General features: G+C 42.9%; 1 protein-coding gene across 3 annotated transcripts in view; it reads right to left on the reverse strand.

Annotated features, from left to right (window-relative positions):
• Positions 1-23,360, reverse strand: part of LOC116042168 (storkhead-box protein 2-like) — a 71,779-nt gene that overhangs the window by 25,073 nt on the left and 23,346 nt on the right. The window contains exon 1 of one of the 3 annotated variants that reach the window (XM_031288296.2): positions 5,128-5,295. The exons of the other annotated variants lie outside the window; for them this stretch is intronic. The gene's annotated coding sequence lies outside the window, so the exon portion shown is untranslated. Of the gene's footprint in view, positions 1-5,127; positions 5,296-23,360 lie in introns of those variants that run through there. 3 annotated transcript variants of the gene reach the window in all.

Here is a 23,360-nt window from a genome sequence, read left to right on the forward strand (position 1 = left end):
ATCAGAGTCAGTGAGCCAATGAGCAGGCAGCATGCTTCTACCAAGATCTAATAATGCTGGTGATTGGCTGTCTAGTGTTACAAGTCGAGACACGCGGGAAAAACTCTACGTTACGGACAGAGATGGGACTCACATCGTAGGAGCAGAAAAATAGATAAAAAGATTTGTACCTTATTGTGTTAAGTTGTAATTTCTTTTTGTTTTAGAAAATTGGTATCGGAAAAAGTATCGTTTAGGAACCGGTATCGAAGTCACGGTATTCGTATCGGTATCGAAAATTTTTTAGCGATACCCAGCCCTGTGGTGGTGTCCCGTCTTGTATCCCCGGCTGCCGAGTGGAGTGACGGGGGGTTAGCTCCGGTGTCCCCCTGTGCTGTCCAACCACGGTCGGGAAGCAGAAGTTACTGTAAGCTATTTTATTGAGTTTCCTTTTAGCGAAATGTGAATTTAATTCCCTCTGGTAAACTGTTACACAGTGTAGCATACTGTATGTCTAGGGATTTTATATTGTAAAAGGTAAGAACGGAGAGAGCGTCTCTGGTAAATGCTGTCTTTTTAAGGTTGAAAGTAATACATTTTGCCATCTATACAGTCTCCTGTTGTTGTATTATGGTCCTCATAAGTAAACAACACACGTAATTGGTTGGTGTCTTTCTTCCGGTCCGAAAGCTCAGAAAAATCAGCCTCGTTACGAAAAACAAATTACGTCGCTTTGTTGCCGCGCAATATTCACATTCTGTGTGAAAGTACCCGTGACAAGAGTTACAGGTCTGTCACAAACAACAATGTTCCGTTTGCATCATGTCTTCTCTGTCTCTGTCTACTACAACCATTACCACTACTACTACTGACATTGCTGCTGTCACTGCTAATACTATTGATTGTATTACAATTGCTGTTGCAATTATTGATATTACCACTACTGATATTATTACTAATGATGCTACACTACTACCGTTATTACAACTACACCTGCAGTGCCGGTACCACTGCTGTTATTACTGCGTTATTATGGATCCCACGTAACTTCTAGGCAAGTCCCGCCCTACAAAGCAGCTTGATTGGTTGGGGTTAGGCATTGACCTCGAGTGGTTAAGGTTAGGACAGCCAATTGGTCAGGGGATAGAACCTGAACAATTCGGGTTACGCTACCTTGCGTAAGCATGGCTGCCTGGCCAATAGTAGCATGTGAATGCTATTGAAGAGGTCTTGCCTAGAAGTTGCGTGGGTTCCATAATAATGCATTATTACTACATTAGCTTCTAATATTACTGCTGCATCTTCTACTGACATTTGTACAACTGCTATTACTGCTACTACCCTGCTACAAACAATACTACTCCCGCCTACTACTTCTGCCACTAGCATGCTAGCCGAGCTAACATAGCTGGTACTACTAATAATACTACAAATATGATTGCTACATCTGCTACTGCTATCCTACATACTACTGCTGCTGTTTAAGGATAATTCTGCTTTATTCCAACTTAGGTATTTACAACTAAGGTCTATTTGTAGTGATGTCCATTACTTGTATCAGCAAAAAACAACAACAGTCCTCACCAAGTTAATTACTGAGATCTGGGAACACGGTGACTAAAAAGATTTCTGACAGGTCAAGAAATAATCAGGTCAGGGCGCCTGGGTAGCTCACCTGGTAGAGCAGGCGCCCATATATAGAGGTGTCCTCCGACCTGCGGCCCTTTGCTGCATGTCATTCCCCCTCTCTCTCCCCCTTTCATGTCTTCAGCTGTCCTATATAAATAAACGCCTAAAATGCCCAAAAGATAATCTTAAAAAAAGAATAATCAGTCAGACGATCAGACAAGTAGATCTGAACTCAGCAATGAAAGGGGTACTTCAGCGATTAAGGATTGTGCCTCCATAAAATATGTTGACCTCCGAGAGACAACTTTAAAAAAGAATGCACCCCGTTGAGGCAGCAGAGATAGCCTGACATTCAGTGCCTCCTATTCTCAAATGCTGGAGGACAATTATGCCCAGTCATCAATCACTTATTAGTAGTGATCCCATAATACTAGGGCTGTAACGATACACAGAAGTCACGGTTCGGTTCATAAAAATCCTCTTGCTGGGGACTGAGATTATAAAAATAAGGAACAGTTCTGTATTACACTGTACGAACACTGAACACTTTCCCAAAAGGCAATAGGTCACAATAGCCTATAAATCCAAAAGCATCTCTTAAGGCCCTGACACACCAACCAGACGGCCGACCGTCGGCAGAAAAGCCAGTCGGACTGATCAGTCGGGTCCCCGAGGTCCAAAAAGTGCCTCAAAACACACTGAGGCGACGCCGACTTGAGCATACGCTCTGCGCGTGCGCGAAACGTAATACGTCTCCATAGCAGCAGGCGGCGCTGTGCTGCTCTGTTTCCATTAACAGTCTGATTATTTCCCAGAAAATGAAAACCGGCAGCTGATTGGACGAACGCGTCACGTGGTTCTTTTTTCTCTGGAAATTCACAGCCAGACTGTCATGGCGGCTTGTTCAGAATACGATCTCATATTGTACTAAAATAGTTCACTGAAACGTGTTTCTGAAAAAATTTTATGCGAGAAATAGGCCATGCAGTTTCTGAATATGTCTTCATTTCAGATTGACAAAGGTCAGTTTAAAAGATTTTCGTCAGATTTTGAGCGGCTCATCCGCTCCCCATTTCCGGGTGAGTCCCGACTGCCCCGTCTCCGACTGAACATGTTGGGTCAGCCAAAATGAAGGCCGACGGCTCCTCGGACGGCCGATGGCACGGGACACACCGAACAGACTCGAGTCACCGACCTCGCCAGACGGTCCGACAGCCGATTATCGGGCTGGTGTGTCTTCTCTCTTATGCTATGAAACTGAAACTACAAAATAAAATACAAAATAAACTTGTACATTAGGAGGACTGATTCAATTACTTTCACCCTGTCTATATTTAAACATGTAAAGCCTCCAAACATGTATCTATTGCACTGTATCAAGCTGTAAAATGTAAACTACGAACAAACACTCAGAACAGCAACGCTGACACACTGTCCTGCCTTATACACAACTCTCTCTCCATTGCTGTTGTAGCTGACCGAGAACCCAAACATCACGTCTAACTTTTAATTTGTCCAGTACTTTATGAACAAATACCTGCAAAACTAACGACATTCCCATCAGCCTCAGCTTTACTTCAGGGTTTAGCGTTAATTTGGCCCGAATATCAATTTAAGTTGGCAATAGATTTCGGCCCGCGAGTACTCTCGGTACTGTGAGGTTGTCCCGACTTTCCGAGTCGGAAATCCGACTTCGCCCCCCCGAAGTAGTGGTACGCATTCCATTTGAAATTTCTGGCTTAGAATTCAGAAATTCCGACTTACAAATGGAACGCACCATGTATAGCCTACAGAGGAAACTGGAGGTGAGCGAACCTTGTCAAACAAAGCTAACTTCAGCTAAGGCTGTTACAGGTATGTCTACGTCGTGACGTCATCGGTAGCTGATGTCAGTTGCAACAATCAAACATGTTTTAAAAAGTCCATCTGCAGCGACTGGATATAAAGACTCAAGATTAGGATCTACATATCACTCGCTTTATTATTTTATCTGCTCGGCTGTCAACACCAACTGAGCCAGACTGGAACAGACCTGCGTGGAGTAAAAGAAGTACTGAAAATGAGACAGACGTTTTTGTCTTTTTGCAGGCAATTGCTTACCAGCATTTACACAGAATTTATGGAGATGTCTATTAATGATCCATGGCTGAGCTGAGCACTGATCATATCATCAGGGTTAAGGTTCTCAGATATGACAGTTCCTCCAGAACTAGTCAGGATGTATGTTGCCATACCTTTATTTAAGTCTGCAAATTCATCCCAATCTTTTATTCAGCATGTTTTGTTAATATTAAGTATTACACATCACACATGTGGGATTACTTAAGCTTTGCTGCACGCAGCTCACATGGTAGTTCCTCTCGAGGGAGGAATCAGGACATTATAATACTGTTTTCACTGGCTGAGTACTCCTTACTAAGAAAACCTCAACTTCACGAAATAAGACCCAAGTAATGTAAAAAAAGAATAAAAGATACCCTAAAACCTAATGAACAACCACCACAACCACCACCGATACTAGTACTGCCATAATTACCTTGCTGTAGTTGCGGCTTAACACATTCTACTGCTGTTACTTCTGTTACTACCACTGCTTTTTACCATCACTACTCATTCAATTCTGCTCTTACTGCTGGTGAAGAATGCCCAGACCGACCAAAGTCACATAGCAGGCAGCTAGCTCACAAACATAGAGACAGAACATAGTACGTCATTGCAAACATCATCAGTATGGAGTAAGAGCATCAAACCAAGAGTTTTACTGTTGGTTTTTTTAGAAGAGTATTTCTGATCAAGTCCTGGCAATGAAATCACAGAGTTTGAGGTAAAGAAGAGCCATTTTGTAGCAGCAGCCGCTATAGCTTACAGCCCTGCTCACTCCATTACTACTACATTGTCCAAAAACCAGAGAGAGAGAGACAGAGAGAGAGAGAGAGAGGGAGAGAGAGAGAGAGAGTCAGGAGAGGAGGAAGAGAAAATGATACGTAGGGAGAGCGAGATTAGGAGAGAAAAAACTGTGATGCAGAGGGAAGGATGAAAGAGGGGAGCAGCTGTGTGAAGCAGAGTGGCGAGAGAATAAAAAGAGAGAGCGAGTGTGTGTGATAGATAATAGGGGGAGCATGAAGGAACACTGATCGTCCATGTCTCTCTCACTGCAGTGGTAGTAAACAATCAGCCAGCCTCCTTTGTCCACAGCACTAAACCACACCCCCTCCTTTTGTCATGCACTCCCTCCCTCACTCTCTCACCCTCCATTCCGCTCTCCCTCCATTTCTTTTGCCTTCTATAAACCTCCATTATCTCCCTCTCCTACAGTATGTCGCATCTATGTCTCTATCACTCATCTCCTTCTCTGTCTCTCTGTGTGTATCTCTCTCGCTCTCTCTCTCTCTCTCTCTGTAGAGCTGGGACGCTATGCTGCTAATGCTAACTAGCAGCAGCTGCTAACAGGCTGGCTAATGGAACAGTGAGACAGACAGACAGACAGACATACAGATAGTGTGACAGGCAGATTCTAACCTTGGCTGATAGTAATCCACTCCTTTAGTAAAAAAAATAGAATCCAGTTAAAAAGCCTAGAATAGCTTCTGATGGTAGCGCAGCTCTCTCTCTCTCTCTCTCTCTCTCCCTCACACACACTAGCTCATCCTCCTCTCTCACACACACACATATTCTGCTCCTCCCCCTGTATGTGTGTGTGAGTGAGAGAGAGAGAGAGAGAGAGAGAGAGAGAGGGGGGCTCTCTCTCTCACACACACACACACACACACACACACACACACACACACACACACACACACACACACACACACACACAGGCGTCATCCTCCTCTGTTCTCGCGCGCGCACACACACACACACACACACACACACACACACACACACACACACACACACACACACACACACACACACACACACACACACACACACACACACACACACACACACACACACACACACACACTCTCTCTCAGCCCCCCTTCACTCTTTTCCCACTCACACACACAAATGAGCATTCAGTCAAGGGCTTCCCACAATCCCTTGCGCCACACAAAGACAAGGGGGTGTGACCAATCACACACTGCCTCACTCTGCACCCGTGCTCCCCCCGCCCTCCCTCCCTCACTGTGTGATGTCCACCGACATACAAGCTTGTGGGCGGGCTGCCAAGAGGGTTGCCATGACAACGCATCCCCAGTTGCTCTTTGTTGCTATCATTCGTACTTTCTCACACACACACACACACACACACACACACACACACACACACAGTCCTTTCCCTTTTAAGATCTCTGTAGCAGGTCTCTGCTCTGCTACATACATCTCTGCTACACTGTGTGTGCACACATGCTCTCTTAGCTGGTGTTGCAGTACTGCAGCTGGGTTCTGGTGTGACCCAGTTAGAACACTAAAGCTGGATGTAGGACACACACACACACACACACACACACAGACACAAACGCTCACACACAGCCAACAGTACATTCCAGAACTAGTGAACGATTGCTTATACTGTATAAATATAGCATTGGAGTTACAGTATAACAGTATATTATCATTGTAAGGAAGTTCCTTATATTTATTCCTTATAATTATTTTATATATATATATATATACACACACAGAATTAGGTAGGTACACAGAATTTTAAACACTTTTTTGACTTTTTTTTCCCAACCGGACAAGTGAAGAAAAACCCATAGGGCCCTATCTTGCACCCAGCAGAATTGACTCATGTATCGTTCCTATTTTGCACCTGACGCACAGCGGACTTTTCCCTCCACAGACTCACGTGCGCTCCCTGGGGGCGGTTCAGCAAAAAGAGGAGGCGTGTTCCGGTGCAAACGTTCCCTAGTGCTATTTTGCAGTTTCAGCAAACAATTCCGCCACAGACCAGGAAAAACCTAGTCTAAAGTCAGTGTCAGTGGCGCGTTATTCAGATGCTATTTTAAGGGCGCATGCTTGGCCGTAATGTAGAGTGTGCACACCGCGCATACACTTTGCTTCTCTCATCTCACGGACCCAGCAGTTCCCATTTTTGCAAACCATACATAAATACAAGGAAAAATATGACCTTGTTTTACACAACATTTCCATGAATCATGGATGTGTTGATGACATAAATGAGGAAATATTAGAGGACTTAAGGAGATGTGATGTTGAACTGCATGTGCCGATGCCACTTAACCCAAATGCCCCAGCAGCAGCACGGGAGAGGAGAGCTTATCTGACAGAAGAGCTGCATCGTCGAGGTAATCTCGGTCTAATGTTAGACTACATTGCAAAAATATCACCATGCATTCATAACCTCGTAATTCAGTGAGAGTGAGCCCAAAACATCGGAAAGTATGTTTTTGTGACATTTCTTTATTTACATTTTGTCAAAAAGAAAAATCTATAGCAAACGTGGGTCTCCTCGGCTGTTAACCGCTCCTGGTGTGCGCCCATGGATATATTAAGAGCGCGCGCCTAGAAAATCTGCCATTATAATAGCAATCCGCCATGGAACAAGCACGCCTGCTTTTAAAGGGAATGTGAGATAACGCTCTAATTGGTTTATTGCACGTTACGCCCAAACCACACCTATGAGTAATGTAGCTACTTCAAACCAACCCATTTGCGTCAGGTGCAAGAGTCATTTATCCCGCCGGTATAATAGCAACAGCGCCCGAGACCTGCCCACAAAGCTACTTTCGTTTGGCGTTTGATACTTTTACGTTTCAGATTGTTAAAATAGGGCCCATAGTGTTGAACCTTGCTGATCTGATCCCAAGTTTTACAGTTCTAAATACAGGTGTGAATGCACGCCCTGAGGCATTGGGGATGCATTGAAATCCGATCACTCAAGACCACATTCGGGGGTGGTTTAGGCCACATGTGACCACATTCTTGTAGCACTGTGTACGGGCATGTATTCTTAGCCATTAAGGACCGCCTACTCAACTGTGAACGGAACTGCGTACTCATTCAAAGTATTCCTCATGTCACAGAACCCACTGAGAGTGAATCCTGTGTTTTGGATGTTATCATCATACTGACGGTGCTGTGTCAGTGTTTTGTGTTTTCGTGTTCCGTTGCTGGGGAGGGGGCCAAAGAAGCGGCTGTAAAACAGTGGAACAGTTTAATTTCCTATACATTCTTCACAATAAAAGTCCCCCATTATTATGAAGCGGCAAAATAAGGAAATGTTGGGTCTTCATCAGCAGGACCTTAGCAAGACTCATAGAAGCGAACATGAAACGGCAAAATAAAGCAGACATAGTAACTATACTTCTTGGAAAATCAGATAGAAGCTACAAAACATACTGAGAGCTGAACACACAGACTTTTAAAAATTTCTTTCTCTCCTGCACAGGTCCCTATCTGCATATAGAGTGGGGAAGTGAGATCCGATCACAAGTAGTCACTCAGGAAATATTTGGAGACACATTATACTGCCAGGTGGGAACACAAGGACCTAGAGCTGTCCACTTGGTTCCACAGGTGGAAACAGGGTTACTGAGGGCGAAATTAAGATCTATGAGAAACCTTTTGAGCCAAAACTGCATATAAAATAACCCAGATAATCGGCTCTGCTTTCACACTGCCCATAGAACAGTTGCACTAGAGACCTCTGCTGGCCAAGTCGGCTGTGGTTTAGTGCTCCAAAAAGTCTTTTTGACCAGAGGGCATCACGTGACGGTCCGGGAGTTGTAATTCCACTGTTTGGCCACTATGTTCAATTTGCTTCAAAGCCCGCCGCACTTCCTGAGGGCCTGGGTCAAACCAGCCGGCACTAAAGTGGGAGACAATGTAATGTAACGTCGCTCACGAAGCAATGTCTGGAAAATGATTTAATGTAAATGATTGTTTTGAGTTTTTCGAGCACTGGCACAATAGAGCAACTGGCTGATTGTATTTACCGTCCCAACAGAACTTTTTACACCAGGCAATATCTTTTGCTAGACCCTGCTGTTGATGACATAGCAAAAAAGTCACACCCACAAAGCATGGCGCTGACTGATCACCTGGGAATTACCTAGACTGTGGTGGGAAACACACACACACACACACACACACACACACACACACACACACACACACACACACTTGTTTCACTATCTTTGTGGGGACCCGTCATTGACATAATGCATTCCCTAGCCCCTTACCCTAACCTTAACTATCACAACTAAATGCCTAACCTTAACCCTTACCCTCACCCTAACCTAATTCTAACCCTAATCCTAAAACCAAGTCTTAACCCTCAAACAGCCCTTTAACCTTATGGGGTCCAGCATTTTGGGCCCCACAAGGCTGTGCAAACCCCACAAGTATACTGTATTTCCCGGTTTTTGGACCCCACAAATATAGTAAAACATGCACATGCACACACACACACACACACACACACACACACACAACTTTGGACAGAACCAGGCTAGCAATTTCCCCCTGCATCCAGTCTTTCTGCTAAGCTAGGCTAACATCCTGACTCCAGCTCTGTATCTAACACACAGACATGAGAAGGATCTGAACATCTCACTCAACATTAGTGGTGTATAGAGTGTTATTAGAAGGCAGACAGACAGACAGACGTGTCTGTGGTAAAGTGAGAGTGATTAGCATGTGAAAAGACAGCTCTGCGAATCAGGCTGGTTGGGGCTTGTTGAACCGGGTGGACTGCAGGGGTTAAAGAGTTGAAAAGAAAGAAAAAAAGAGGTGAAATGAGGGTAGGAGGGACTCCCCCTTTCTTTTTCAGGGGCCCCTGATTGGCACCTCCCACAACTCCCATATCATGCTGCAACAAGCAGCCAGCACACAGTTCCAATAGCAAGTAAAGCGTTCTAATCCACTAACACGTACACAACAGTACAGCAAGGGAGCATGTCAGCATTGTCAATGGGTAACTTATGCTGCCTTGCCATCTGAATGTGGAAAATGCAACTTGTGAATTTATTTTGGTCAGATTAAGAGATGCCGCCTCTCCCATGACAGGGTTTTTCCTGCATAGAGGAATTTTTGGCGCCCCCCCAAAGAGGTTTTAGCCAGCCCCAAAGGAAAATCACCAGCACCAAAATGATAAGAATTGAGAATAAAAATACAGATTAAGTGTTTAAGAGCAATGTACCAAACATGAGAGCTAATCTCAGTTTTATCTCCAGAGTCAGGCTGTGTCACACTCTCCTGGTGATATCTTTAAATATTAATATCATTTTTTTAACATAATAAACATTTTGTGTATCAAATTGTCAGAAATAACAGGAAAATGCATAGATTTCTATCAAATAATGTAACACAGACTGTCATGTGTAGTCCCCCCCCCCCCCACCCAAGGCCCATTCTGAGCCAGGAAATACCCTTTCATAAGTACAGCACATTGGTGATTCGGCATAGAAATTGGTATTTATAACAGCTTTGACAAGACTTGAAGGCAACTTAAACAGTGCATTCAAAAGATGGCGAGGCAATTTTACGAACTCAAATATTTATTTCATTTAGAGAGGTTTTCAATAAGACAGTAAAGCGTTAATTAGGTCCTGAGAGTTGTATTTACCTCTTGAGCACAACAAACCACAGTTACTGATTTGGTACATAGATAGTTTCCTGCCTTATACAACATTAAACTTCCATCATTAGCATGTAGCTTCCTAGCTAACTAGCTGTTGTTAAAGCGCCCATATTATGCTCATTTTCAGGTTCATAATTGTATTTTGAGGTTGTACCAGAATAGGTTTACATGGTTTAATTTAAAAAAAAAAAACACCATATTTTTTGTTGTACTGCACATTGCTGCAGATCCTCTTTTCACCCTGTGTGCTCAGGTCTCTCTTTTAGCTACAGAGTGAGGCATCACATTTCTGTACCGTCTTTGTTGGCAGTTGCACATGTGCAGTAGCTAGGTAAAGATCACATCAGCTAGCTAGCTGTTTCTCTAACTTCAGTCAGTACAAGACAGGATTAGCCGGGAGACTTCTTCAAAACGAGGGCACACTTCAAACTTTGCGTGGAATACCTGCAGAACAGGGACATGTAAAGTAGTTCCTTTGTAGATTATGGTGAACTTGTGTGTGTTGTAGCGGTGTTTTGCCATTGAGAACGAGGAGGCTAACCGTTAGCATGCTAGCGCTGCCCCCTCGTTTCGGCTAGTGACGTAGAAAGCCGTGCAGATTTCGAATAGCTCACTCGGAGACTAAAGGCAGGTTACATTCAGAAACCTGTATCTCACTCAAAACAGCATGGATGTTTTTTTTCCAAGTTTGTATGCATGTGGAAGCACCAGAGACACAAAATAACACCCCAAATCCCAGAAAAAGTGATTTCTTTTTTCATAATATGGGCACTTTAAAAAATGGAGACAGGAAGGTTGGGCTATGAATCAGAGTATTTTACAAAGACAGATTATATTTGGAACACCCACTCAAGAGAGTTAAAAAAAAATTCTACAGCTAATCTAGGGGCTCTGCTGGGCTGTAGGCCTACTGCTTTTCTTGTACTTTTCTTGTATTTTGTGTACCCTTTTCCCACCCAAATTAGTATGTATGCAGGTTTTCTTAAACACAAGTAAACCCACTGAAATAGCCGATAGACTCCTTTCCCACTGCCAGTAAACAAGTATGGGTCTGTTTTTCTTCTTCTGGTGTGTCACCAGGGTCCAGAGTTAACTTTTTCGTCCACCAGCATTTGGCTAGTAGATTGTGGTAATTTTGAACCCTGTGTGTCACGTTCAACTCCAGGAACGCGCCGGAAAACAGGTGGTAACTTTTCCTACTACAGCTTTCCGATGAGTGCACAAAACATCAAACTCTGCTGTACATCCACTTGATATCTTTGCTAATAAACTTAAACTCTCCTCCGCTCAGACCGATCGCTCTGCATTCCCCGTCACTCTCTCACTCCATCATACACTCCCCAGACACCGCTACGCACACACGCAAACTACGTACTGGCTCTGCTATTCTCCAAAAGAGATACGCTACTCTTAAGCCCCTGACACACCAACCAGAAGGCCGACCCTCGTCAGAAAAGGCAGTTGGACTGATCAGTCTCCCCGGGTTGGTCAAAAAAGTGCCTTGGAACACACCAAAGCGACGAGACGTAATACGTCTCCATAACAGCAGGCGGCGCTAATCTGTATTGTTGCCCAAAAATGAAAACCGGCAGCTGATTGGACAGACGTGTCACGTGGGTCTGGTTTCTCCAGAAATTCAAAGACAGACTGTCATGGCGGCTCGTTCAGAATACGATCTCATATTGTACTAAAATAGTTCACCGAAACGTGTTTCTGAAAACATTTTAAGCGAGAAATAGGCCATGCAGTTGCTGAATCTGTCTTCATTTCAGATCGACAAAGGTCAGTTTAAAAGATTTTCGTCAGATTTTGAGAGACTCTAGTCACACTCATCCCGCTCCCCGTTTCCGGGTTAGCACTCTACCAATCAGATTGGACATTTGAGTCCGACTGCCGGCAGTGCCCACCTTCCGATTATACATGTCAAATCGGCCAAAATGAAGGCTGATGGCCCCTCCGACGGACGACGGCATGGAACACACCGAACAGACTCGAGTCACTGACATTGCCAGACTGTCCGACGGCCGATTATCGGCTCTGTGTGTCACACCCTTTACAACACAGGGTTAGTAAACAGAAAGCAACGTTGAGGGCAGTGAAAATGTTACTTTGGTTACTTTTATATCTGTTACATAGTCAGTATTTTTTTTTAGACTCAGTGCCGACTAATTTGATGTTCAAGCGCTGCTTGGGCACAGACAGACAGCATTTGGAGCCTAGATGACTGAAGTTACTGACGGAGGCGACGCGCATTGTAGCACTGTGCCAGAAAAGGGACGAAACTTAGCGTGTCCACCCCGGGTGTCTTAATTCAATCGCTGCCAATCGAAGCTGGAGCCAATAAATACCCGTGCGTACTGCAGAGTCCCCTGTGTCCCAACTGTGACCTTTCCCACTGCAGACAACAGCTAGATGGAGATGGAGTTTTTTTGGCCAGTGGGAAAAGGGTATAAGTGCGTCAGTATTCGTCAAACAAACGGCTGGTCGGAAGGTGGAACAGGCATTCAGACCGAAAACTATGGAAGACTAGAAGGGTCATAATTATATTACAATAGACAATTAACCAATTTAATCAAGTTAATCTTTTTAGAAAGGCCTGACCAGGGACTGGGGTTGCAAATTAGCCTATTGGCTAGAAACCTTTTATGCAACACATCTACATACATTGTTATGGCTTTGACTGTGATAATTATGTATGTAATAATGTGCGCTGCATTGTCCCTGACAAATAAACTAATAAATAAAATAAAAATAAAATAAACTGACAATGAAATAAATACATAAGTGATTAAATATATGAAGACAGTACTTCAAATAAAAGAGTAAATGCCTCTGCCTAAATTATATTTAAAAGTAGGCAATGAATTAAATAAATAACCAATCAAATATATATATATATATATATATATACATACACATATATATATATATACACACATATATATATATATACACATATATATATATATATATACACATACATATATATATATATATATATATATATATATATATATATATATATATACATATATATATATATATATATATATACACACACACATATATATATATATACACACATATATATATATATATATATATATCTAAATAAATCAGTACCCACCGCAATATATAAAGGTTTACAATCGTAAAACTCTAATTCAACTCGACATTGTACAGCATGCCTCTTGAACAATTTTTTTATTTCAAAAAGGCACATGGCCTGGTCCGTGTGCCAGCTGCAATAACACAAATTGTAGAGGTTTAAAGCTATAGTGCCTGTGTGGGAAAGTCACTGGACACCACAATCTTCTGAACATAGCCATACTGAGAAATACAGAGAGAGTTGTGTGGAGCTGATAGTCTTAATTAGCTTTGTAGCAACTCATTTGGCAATGGCTTGAATGTAACGGACATTCATTAATATCAAAAAGTTATGCACTAAAGCTTCAAAGGCACGTGTGATTGCAGAGTCCCGTGTGAAAAGCATGCAACTGGCCTTACAATTCATCATCTGGGGGCCATGAAATCTAAAAATAATTTCATAGCAACCCATCCAGTATTTGTAGAGGTATCACGGTCTTGACCAAAGTTGTGAACCAACGGGTTGACCATCTCTAAAGCCATGCTGCTAGCAGCGACACATCACATGACCCAGTTTCTTTGAAGCGTAGTGAGGCCTTTCGAGCTTCCTCTTATGCACCAGAGATCAAACATAACGCAAAACAGTCCTTCATGTTTCAACACAGTCAACATGGAACATTTCTGAAACTGATGCATGCCGTTTGTTTGGATGTCAAAAAAAAAAACATTAGTACCAGATGAAGGCAGCCAAGTTACAGATTCACATCAGAAAGAGGCTTTTCTCTCAGCAGTCCACATCTGTTGTGTCAGACGGAGATCTGATTGGTCAACATGAACAAGTCTCAATCTAATCCACAGACAAGAGAACCAATGCTACTGCTGGAACAGTGCTGGACATGTACGTATTAAGGGCACAAGGTGCTGTAGTGCAACAGTTTGCGTGTGTGTGTGTGTGTGTGTGTGTGTGTGTGTGCGCGTGTGTCTGTGTGTGTGTGTCTGTGCATGCGTGTGTGAAGAGAAAGAAAGAGAGCATTGGGAACAGGCTCTAATCTGGAGGTCAGCTCAACAGCTGGGTGTGTACATGAACTCTCTATCCCTCACTCTGTAATTGAGCCATCTCTCCATCATACACAACAAGGCACCATTCTACCAAACAGAAGGAAGTGGGACTTCCCAGCACATATAAGAGCACGCTCTACCAACTGAGCTATCTGGGCGCCCAACAAACACACGTTTTTGTCTCTCTAGTCTAAGGGTTTCCCCCAAGCCCCATTGGTTAGCAGAGGTAGTAAGTGCCCCTCAGCACACACGTCGTCCTGTTAAATGTTTTATAGTTTTTCTATTTTTTATTTTTTTTTATTTGATTCTTATTTAACTAGGGATGCACAGATGCATGGGCTTGACATCGGAATCGGCCGATGTCTGCCCTATTTACTGTCATCGGCCCATCGGCAAATGCGCCGATGGCAGTACTGTTAGCCGATGTTTTGCTATTTTGCGCTGCCTTAATGTTTTGTTAATTGGTCTGACTCATACAACAGTAGCCTACCCAGCTTCAAAAAATAATGTTGCTGTGACATTTCAAGTGTACAACGATTACCTAAAGGTTAGAAATAAGAGATGAACTGGAGAGCCAAGAGAGCACAGACCGATAGAACAACTTATTTGAGAAGGTGAAATCCCCGCGGACAGCCTAGCTGGTAGCATGCAACTAACAGGGTAACATTAGCTTACCGGTGTCGTGTCCCTACTGGTTTCCAAACTAACTGATTTCCGTATATTGTGTTTACCTAACAGCAGCAGTTGTTGCCTGCCTCTTTCATCAGATTTGTCACACAATCACAAACATATTACTGGCGATTTTCAGGTCGCATCTCATATCTTTTGCAGCGAACATGCTTGTGTAAATGAGCACTACATCGCAGCCACATACAAAAATGAAATTTAAGAAAATACAATCGTTGCAAGATTGCGTCGAGTTGGTTTCTAACTGTCGAAAGCAAAAACACACACTCGCTGCGAGCTACTTGAACGCACTTGACTTTTGTTCCCAGTAATGTATTACATAACTACGTCAGCATCCAGGTAACAGTTTGTTTTGGTCTTATCTGAAACAACTGGTTACTCCCATAGGCTGTATAAAACCGTTACTCTTAGAAAATACACAATCGTATTTATCATGATTCTTTTCTCGTGGCTACGGCTATATTACCACTACTTCACAGCCCCTACAACATCACACATATGACTATAAATACTTTTAAACGGTGACTATATACACTACCGGTCAAAAGTTTGGTGTCACTTTTTTCCACAATTTCTAGGGCTGTGCTCGATTGAAGAAATTCTTAGTCGACTAACACTCATTCAACTAATCGATTAGTTGATTTAATCGACAGATCTGTAAATCTGAGTTTCTCCGCAAAGAGTCATGCAAAAGCACCACTTTAATTCTTGTGTTTACCAGAGATGTGCTCGTACATTTCTTGGAAATAAGTCATTCAGCATGAAAAAAGCATAAAACATAACTAATCGACTAAAGAAATCTAAGTTGACTGAGACCAAAACGACCGATTAGTCGACTAATCGACTAAGAGGGAGCAGCCCTAGAAATTTCCATTCCACTCCATTATAGACAGAATACCAGCTGATCTGAGTGGGTGGCTGATCTTTAATGCTATATCTACATTGCCCATTATCAGCAACCATTCATCCAATGTTCCAAAGGCACATTCTGTTTACTACTCTGATATCATTTTAAAAGGCTAACTGAGAAAACATTGGAGAACCCTTTTGCAATTATGTAAGCACATAATGTAATCTGAAAACTGCTGCTCTGGTAGTCTGTCTGTAATGGGAGTGGAATGGAAATTTCAAAGTGACCCCAAACTTTTGACCGGTAGTGTAACTCGGACAATACTGCCAAAATACACATTTGCTAACACCTGAAAAGCCACATGAAGAGCTAAAACAACTTGTTACCCTGGGCTTAGGCAGTGTTTTATTTTGTCCACGAGGGGCGCACTTATTGAACCCAGAGAGGAACATATCGCCTGAGCTCAATGCTCCTTAAATAATTTAAATAACGTGATATGCTGTGTTGGAGTTTGATATGAACCATAGACTGTAAATATGATGTTCTGAATGTTATGAAAGTGATGTTCTAATCATAGACTGTTGGCATGGTTTTATTTCAGTTAGCCTAATAGCTGGTTTGATTTGCATTGAGAGATGATTTTATGGAAAGTACCCCATGCCAATCTCTAGGTATGGTGAAGGCTATGTGATGATGTGGGGCTATTTTAATTCCAAAGGCCAAGGGAACTTTATCAGGATGCATAGTATCCTGGATCCATGAAATAACTCTATGGGAATTTAACATAGGGGTGTACTTACTTATGCCCCCTGTATTTTAAGGAAGAACATTTATTTATTTACGATACATTATTCATTCACAAAGAAAATTGATGTCCTTAAAGGTTGGATGTTTCCTAATTTTTTTAAATTAAGGCATTAAGATCAATTTCCAAAAGATGGTTTTTTATTCCTCTTTTTAGTCAACTTTAGCATGGGTGTGTAAACTTATGCAAGCCACTGTAGTTAATACATGACTGGAAAGCAGGAGATCCATGAGCCTTGTAGCTCACAGCGTAGAGCTGCTGTTACAGGTGATACAAAGCGCAGATTTGTATGGAACTATAGAGAGCTACATTAACCACGCCACGGGACAGCATGGCGGCGAGATCAAGAAGTGTCGCAACTCTCTCTTTCAATGGGGCTTGTATCTGACATGCTGCTCTGGTCAATTCATGCAGATGGTTGACTGCTGAGCTGAAACAGGCACATATTTCATTAGTTACTAGATGAAGGTTTATACAGTCACCCTACTCATTAAATGCATGGCCTGTGCTGTGTGATGAAGCACTACTACTTGTTTTCCATGAAGCTTCCGAAGCTGTATATATTAAATTTCATTAAAACGTCATTATTTATTTTGACGTTAATGGGATACTCTATTTCAAGCACTTTAAAATGCTGCAGAAAACCCTAATAGGTCAACAAAGCATGCAAGAGATTAGCAGCACCCTGCTGAAAGTCAACGTATTACTATGTTGACTTTCATAGTGGAAGTGTAAAATCAAAATTTGTCATTAAAATGTTTCTGCAATCACAGTCAAACCTATATCTCTGTTATATGTATTCTGTTACTACTGTGTGCGTGTGTGTGTGTGTGTGTGTGGGTGTGTGTGTGTGTGTGTGAATGTGTGTATAACAGACAGGGACAGAGAGAGTGGACAGAAATAGCCCCAGCCGCTGCAGGCCCAGAACTGGAGGGGCCCAGCCCTTCTAAACCAGGCCATGGCTTTGGACGATCTGATTGGTCAAAATGCCATAAGAGGAGTGTGTGTGAAAAGAGAGAGGATGTCAATTGTGAAAATGGAGTGTGTGAGAGAGAAAATAATGGCAAGATGGTGAGGGAAAAAGACATTTGGTGTGTGTGTGTGTGTGTGTGTGTGTGTGTGTGTGTGTAGCCGCCCTGAGCATAACTCAGCAGACAGAGAAAAGGAGGAGCTACGATCGCATTACAGGACAGGAGCACCCGTTACATCAGCTTGTGTGTGTGTGTGTGTGTGTGTGTGTGTGTGTGTGTGTGTGTGTGTGAGATACGTCCGGCTGCCAGCAGCTGCCAGGGGCTGCAGCTCAGCGAGGGTTAATGAGTTCACAATTTCAGCATGCATAAGTGCAGGGTTACATGCTTCCAGAGCATTGGAGGGAGGTAAAAAAAAAACAGTTGCACGTCATATGGCTCTTTGTAGTTTGGCTCTTTGTAGTTTGGCTTATTTAAAGCTAATGTACTTGCACTTACAGTACTTCTTGCTGTCCGGAGTTTGTACCTTCAAGGTTAAAAGCACTTAATTGGAAGTCGCTTTGGATAAAAGCATCAGCTAAATAACATGTAATGTAATGTGAAGAGAGGGAGGAGAGGAAAACAGAAGACAGGAACTGTCTCTGAAAGTTAAACATACAGCCAAATGGGAACAGCCTGTTATTCCTTGTGTGAGCATGATTAATTCAAATTATTGATAACATACAGATTGCCCCAGTTTGTTTACATACATGTAGTTTAACATAGAGCTTACACCGTACAACATGGAGAATGGCAGTGATCCTAAGAATAATTTTATCTCAACATCCATAATCATTGTGAATACTACACTGAAGAACAGTTTAATAGAAATGTGAATATAGAGGGAATGATATCAATAATACATTATTAGACAGTAGGAGCCTCAATATACATTTCTCAGAGCTCCAACATCATTTGACACAATATGGTACTGTAAGAAATCTAGTGTAATAGCAGTCTCTGAGACCATGGCTTCATGATAAACAAGCTCCTGGGGTTGCAATTGAGGGATATATGTTTTTATTAACAGGATTTAAGAGATATTTTGCTGATTTAAATCCAGCTCTGTGTCACGGCAGTGTGGGCAGTGTGTCTAGATGAACGGTGTTTGGCGTCTCTCCATGGCGCCAGTTCACAGAGCTCCCCACGGAGCAGAGCAGCGGGGGTCTGCCGAGATCCTTTATCTTGAATTCGCCGGATGACGCGAAACACGTTGCTGCCCCACTCCTCCGTGCACTGGCGCAAAGGGAAGCCAAACACCATTCATCTAAACACACTGGCCACACAAATATGACACAGAGCTGGATTAGAAATCGGCAAGGTATCCCTATAACAAAATGGGCAGAGGAGTTGCTCGTATCCCTGTTCACAATTGTTTAACTGATTTGTTTGTTTTCGTTTTTCTGATTTTTATCACTGTAAACTTGCCATCATTGTAAATGAGGACCTGCCCTTAATGATCTATCCGAGATATAAATAAAAGGTTGAATAATACAGAGAAAAGTTGTACATGGAAACTTTAGGCAGCTTTCCTCTCTAAAATCAAAGTCAGTGTGTCAACTTAGACTAGCTGAATCATTATTAAATAACAGCACAGTTCCAGCAACAGCTGGATTTTTACTTAACACCTGCTTGCAGATCTACTAACAACAGAGAAAAAGCCAGAAGACCAAGCAGGTTATTTAACTCTTCCTTTCCAAACAGAGGTTAACGTTATGTTGAGTGTGCATGAATATAAGACTAGCAACTGCAGGATGCACAGAGTTCTCTCCTGCTGAGAGTTGTTGGTTCCAACTAGCCTTCATGTGGTTACTATGAGACCAGAGGAAGCTCTGAGAGTATGCTACTCAGCTCTGTTCCATTTGTGGAAGCAATCTAACACAACGGAACTATCCTTGTCAAAAAAAGGCAACCCCCGACCCAATCTTTTCAGCCCACTGTCTCCCTCTCAACCAATGACAAACTACATATCTGGATTTGAAGTTTCAGTAAAGTTAAAGCACAAATAAATTACCATCAAACACTCAACATGATTTTTCTGAAGACAGATGCTCTTTTCTCCTCTTCATTTTATTAATTGCAGCACTAAACAAGGAAGTAGGCTACTCTTTATGCCCATTATAGGACAAACGGAGAACATTTCTCTTTGTTTAATATCATTAAAAGTAAAGTTAGGTTTTGCTTTCTGCTTCCGACTCATTTTAAAAAACTAAGAGAGAGGTCTACGCGAGACAGCGCCACAGTGAACTGCACGCTGCGAACGCGTGTGTGTCTCGGCCAAGAGAGAGACAGGGAGAGAGAGAGAGAAAGAGAGAGAGAGAGAGAGAGAAAGAGAGAGAGACAGAGAGGGAGGGAGAGAGAGAGAGAGAGAGAGAGAGAGAGAGAGAGAGACAGAGAGAGAGAGAGAGAGAGAGAGAGAGAGAGAGAGAGAGAGAGAGAGGCGGTACTCTCAAACGTTCTTACAATGGGATTTACAGGCAGCTTTTTTTCTTCCGCTATCACTCTGCAAAAGTATACTCAGAGTCAACTTTGGAGAAGAGACGGGAGCTCTTCTATGCTAATTTCAAGGCTGCTTTTCTGCACTTGTGTACTGATGTCGCGAGACACTTTTTACCTCGGCGAGAAATCTCGTCACGTTTAATCTCGTCACACCTCTACAAATAAGAAAAAAGAAAAGAAGGGTTCGGGGGTGTTGCTGTTGGCACACCTGTTCACAAAATAGCCGGTTTCCACACGTCTTCACTATTTATAGCCTAACTTGCCGTTACTCTTCAACCACAACAAATCTGAGGACTCAGCTGCTATAGTTGCAACCCAAGTGAGGCAGCAGAAGTCAGTGGAGCAATGTCAGGGGGGGGGTAGTAGTAGGTGTTCTTTGCTCTGCAGTGCTGCAGTGATAAACAAGGACACAGGGTCAATGATGACCAACATCAATATCAAAGTTTAGAGCCAACGCAGCAGCAGTTTGACAACTGTAGTTCCAGCTTCCTCCACATATCTGTAAGAAATATCCAAGTGCTGCAGCAGTTGTTTTCTGCTTGTAGGAGGTGCCACTGACAGGGTTTGAATGTACTTCTCTAGAGGGGGGGCAGGGTTGGCCATGTGTAGAACTGCTCTGACAACGAGTCAACAGCCCCACGCCCTCTGCATCCTATTTAACATGATTGAGGGAGTTTGTGTGTCAGTTAAAATCCACTTCCTTGAGGCGTTTTGCATATAGCAAATATATATATATATCTCACCTCAAAGCACAAAACCAAAACAACCCAGTCTCACGGCAGTTCGTGAAATGGTCACGTTATTTAATCTATTGATTCGTGTACACGGGCATGTTTTTCTCGTTTTTTTTCGTGGTGGCCAGCATGAAAATGTAAACTAATGTATTAGAATGGGAAGCATATGTCGTGATCACAGCACGACTACGGTAGCGAGTAGCATGAAATGCCGAAAATCCGCGTAAGGAGGTTGGTTGGGGTGGTGGATGGGTCAAACAACACAGGACTTTCACCCCGGAGTGCGGTGATCGTGGCCCGCGTGTGGCGTTTTGTTTCCCCGTTGTTGTTTTCCTAATCACAACCGTCCCGTTATTGTTGCGCGTCCCCCGAGGCCTTATCCGGCGTGTGACGCGTCCTTTCCCCGTTCTTCTTTTCCTAAACCCAACCTCCGCCATCCCGTTATTGTTGCGCGTTCCCCGCGGCCGTCTCCCGGCGTGTGACGCGTCCTTTCCCCGTTCTTCTTTTCCTAAACCCAACCTCCGCCATCCCGTTGTTGTTGTTGTTGTTGCGTGTCCCCCAGAGACCACGGATCGTGTCCCGGGGTGTGACGTTTGCCTCATCTTTTCCTAAACCCAACCTCCGTTTAGATGGTTCCCATTTCGTGCTGGCCACCACGAAAAAAACAAGATAACCATGTTCTTATACACGAACCAATAGATTAAAAATAACGTGACAATTTCACAAACTGCCATGAGACCGTGTTGGATTTTATGCAAACTGGCTGAACCGGCATTTGTCATCACCAACTCGTGCCAACGGAGGCAGTAATCAGACATTTAAAACCCAATTCTCGACATTAAGATCGCATGTAACAATTTCGACGTTCTAAACTGATTGGATGGTGAAACGTAATGAACGTAAACATGTGTGTTGAAAAAGTAAATCATGTATACAAAACTTGAAGGGCACTTGGAGAGCACGTATCACAATGTTAATGCAGGGGGAATTTTCCCTGTCGTCATTTTTCCGATTATTCCGACACCACATGAATGCAGCACAATTGCCCTCGCAATCACTTTTGTAGTAGTTCCATCACCAACAGAGTGATGCGTTTTCCCTCTAGCTCAGTGGTTCCCAACCTGGGGTCCGGGGACCCCTAAGGGGGGGCGGCAAAGATCACAGGGGGGGCGCGAGTCTTTATCTGGTTTGAGGTTGAGGTAAAAAAAAATATATATTTGCACATGTTAAAGAAATTATGATAATACACTAGAATATATAATGTATACAAAAGTCTGTATAAAAACTATATATTTTTGTTCTCGCTTAAACTTGTAGGCAGGCTACTTAGTAGGCCAAACCTCCGGGACCTATTAACCTGGGACCCTTGCTGTCATCAGGTCAGCTGCTAGCTGCTATCATCCTCGTTTTTCCTGCCGCCACAGCATCACTATTTTATGAACGAAACATGGCGGAGAAATGTAAAAGTGCTGATAACTCCTCTGTATCAAAAAAGAAAGTAAGGGAAAGTTACCTCAACTTCGGTTTCGGAGGGGGGGCTCAGCTTTTCTTAGACATAAGTAGGGGGGGCGCCAAGGAAAAAAGGTTGGGAACCACTGCTCTAGCTGATCACCTCATGTCAATTTCAGGAGTCGCATTCTCCAGTTTAAGTTTTATTCACGTAATCATTAATTGAAGCATATAAACTTAACATGTTTGAACCAAGACCTTCAGTGTTCGGAACAAGTTGCTCGGGAAAAACAAGTTTCAGATTTATAAGTCTACAGTGGTTACGTATGTGTCACATACATGTTTAATCAACTTTTAGGTAAAAATGTATCAGATGTGACTCGGCAGATACCCGTGACTCAGATCAGGATTGGGGCCAATAAAAACTTGATCGAGACATCCCTATGTTAGTTTCTAATTTCTGTGTGCATCATGCAGGTCCCTATGATTCAGGAGCCACAAAATGTACAACCAGGAGGAATGCAGAACTAGCCACCATTAGCTAATGCAAAGGGTACTCGCACTCATGTATCACTTGCTCCTAATTTCCACTAAACAGCAAACATGAAGAAATACCACAGACTAGGGCAGCACGATATTTTGTTTCATTGCCTACATCGCGATGTGCGCATGAACGTTGTGATGTTGACGCTAACACTTTTTTTGCTGCTTTATAGAAAAGCAAACTTTCACCGTTCTCCCTTAACATGACTGTTACCGGCCGACCCTTCCCATTTAAGACAGGTGGCCATGTGGGCAGCGTGTGTATGTGACGTTAGCGTTAGTCCGACGGGGTTTGTTATGGTATGTGAGGCTCGGCCGTGTGTAAAAAAAGAACCATAAGCGGCAGCTGACACAGTCAGTGCGTTTACATGCAGTTTAAAATAAATATATAATAAACGATTATATTCGGGTTAAGGCCATACCCCGATTTGTCAAACTTCATGTAAACACCTTACCCCGGTTATAATCGGAGTTCTAATAA

The sequence above is a fragment of the Sander lucioperca genome, chromosome 1 (assembly GCF_008315115.2).
Source record: "Sander lucioperca isolate FBNREF2018 chromosome 1, SLUC_FBN_1.2, whole genome shotgun sequence".
NCBI classification, from domain to species: Eukaryota; Metazoa; Chordata; class Actinopteri; order Perciformes; family Percidae; genus Sander; species Sander lucioperca.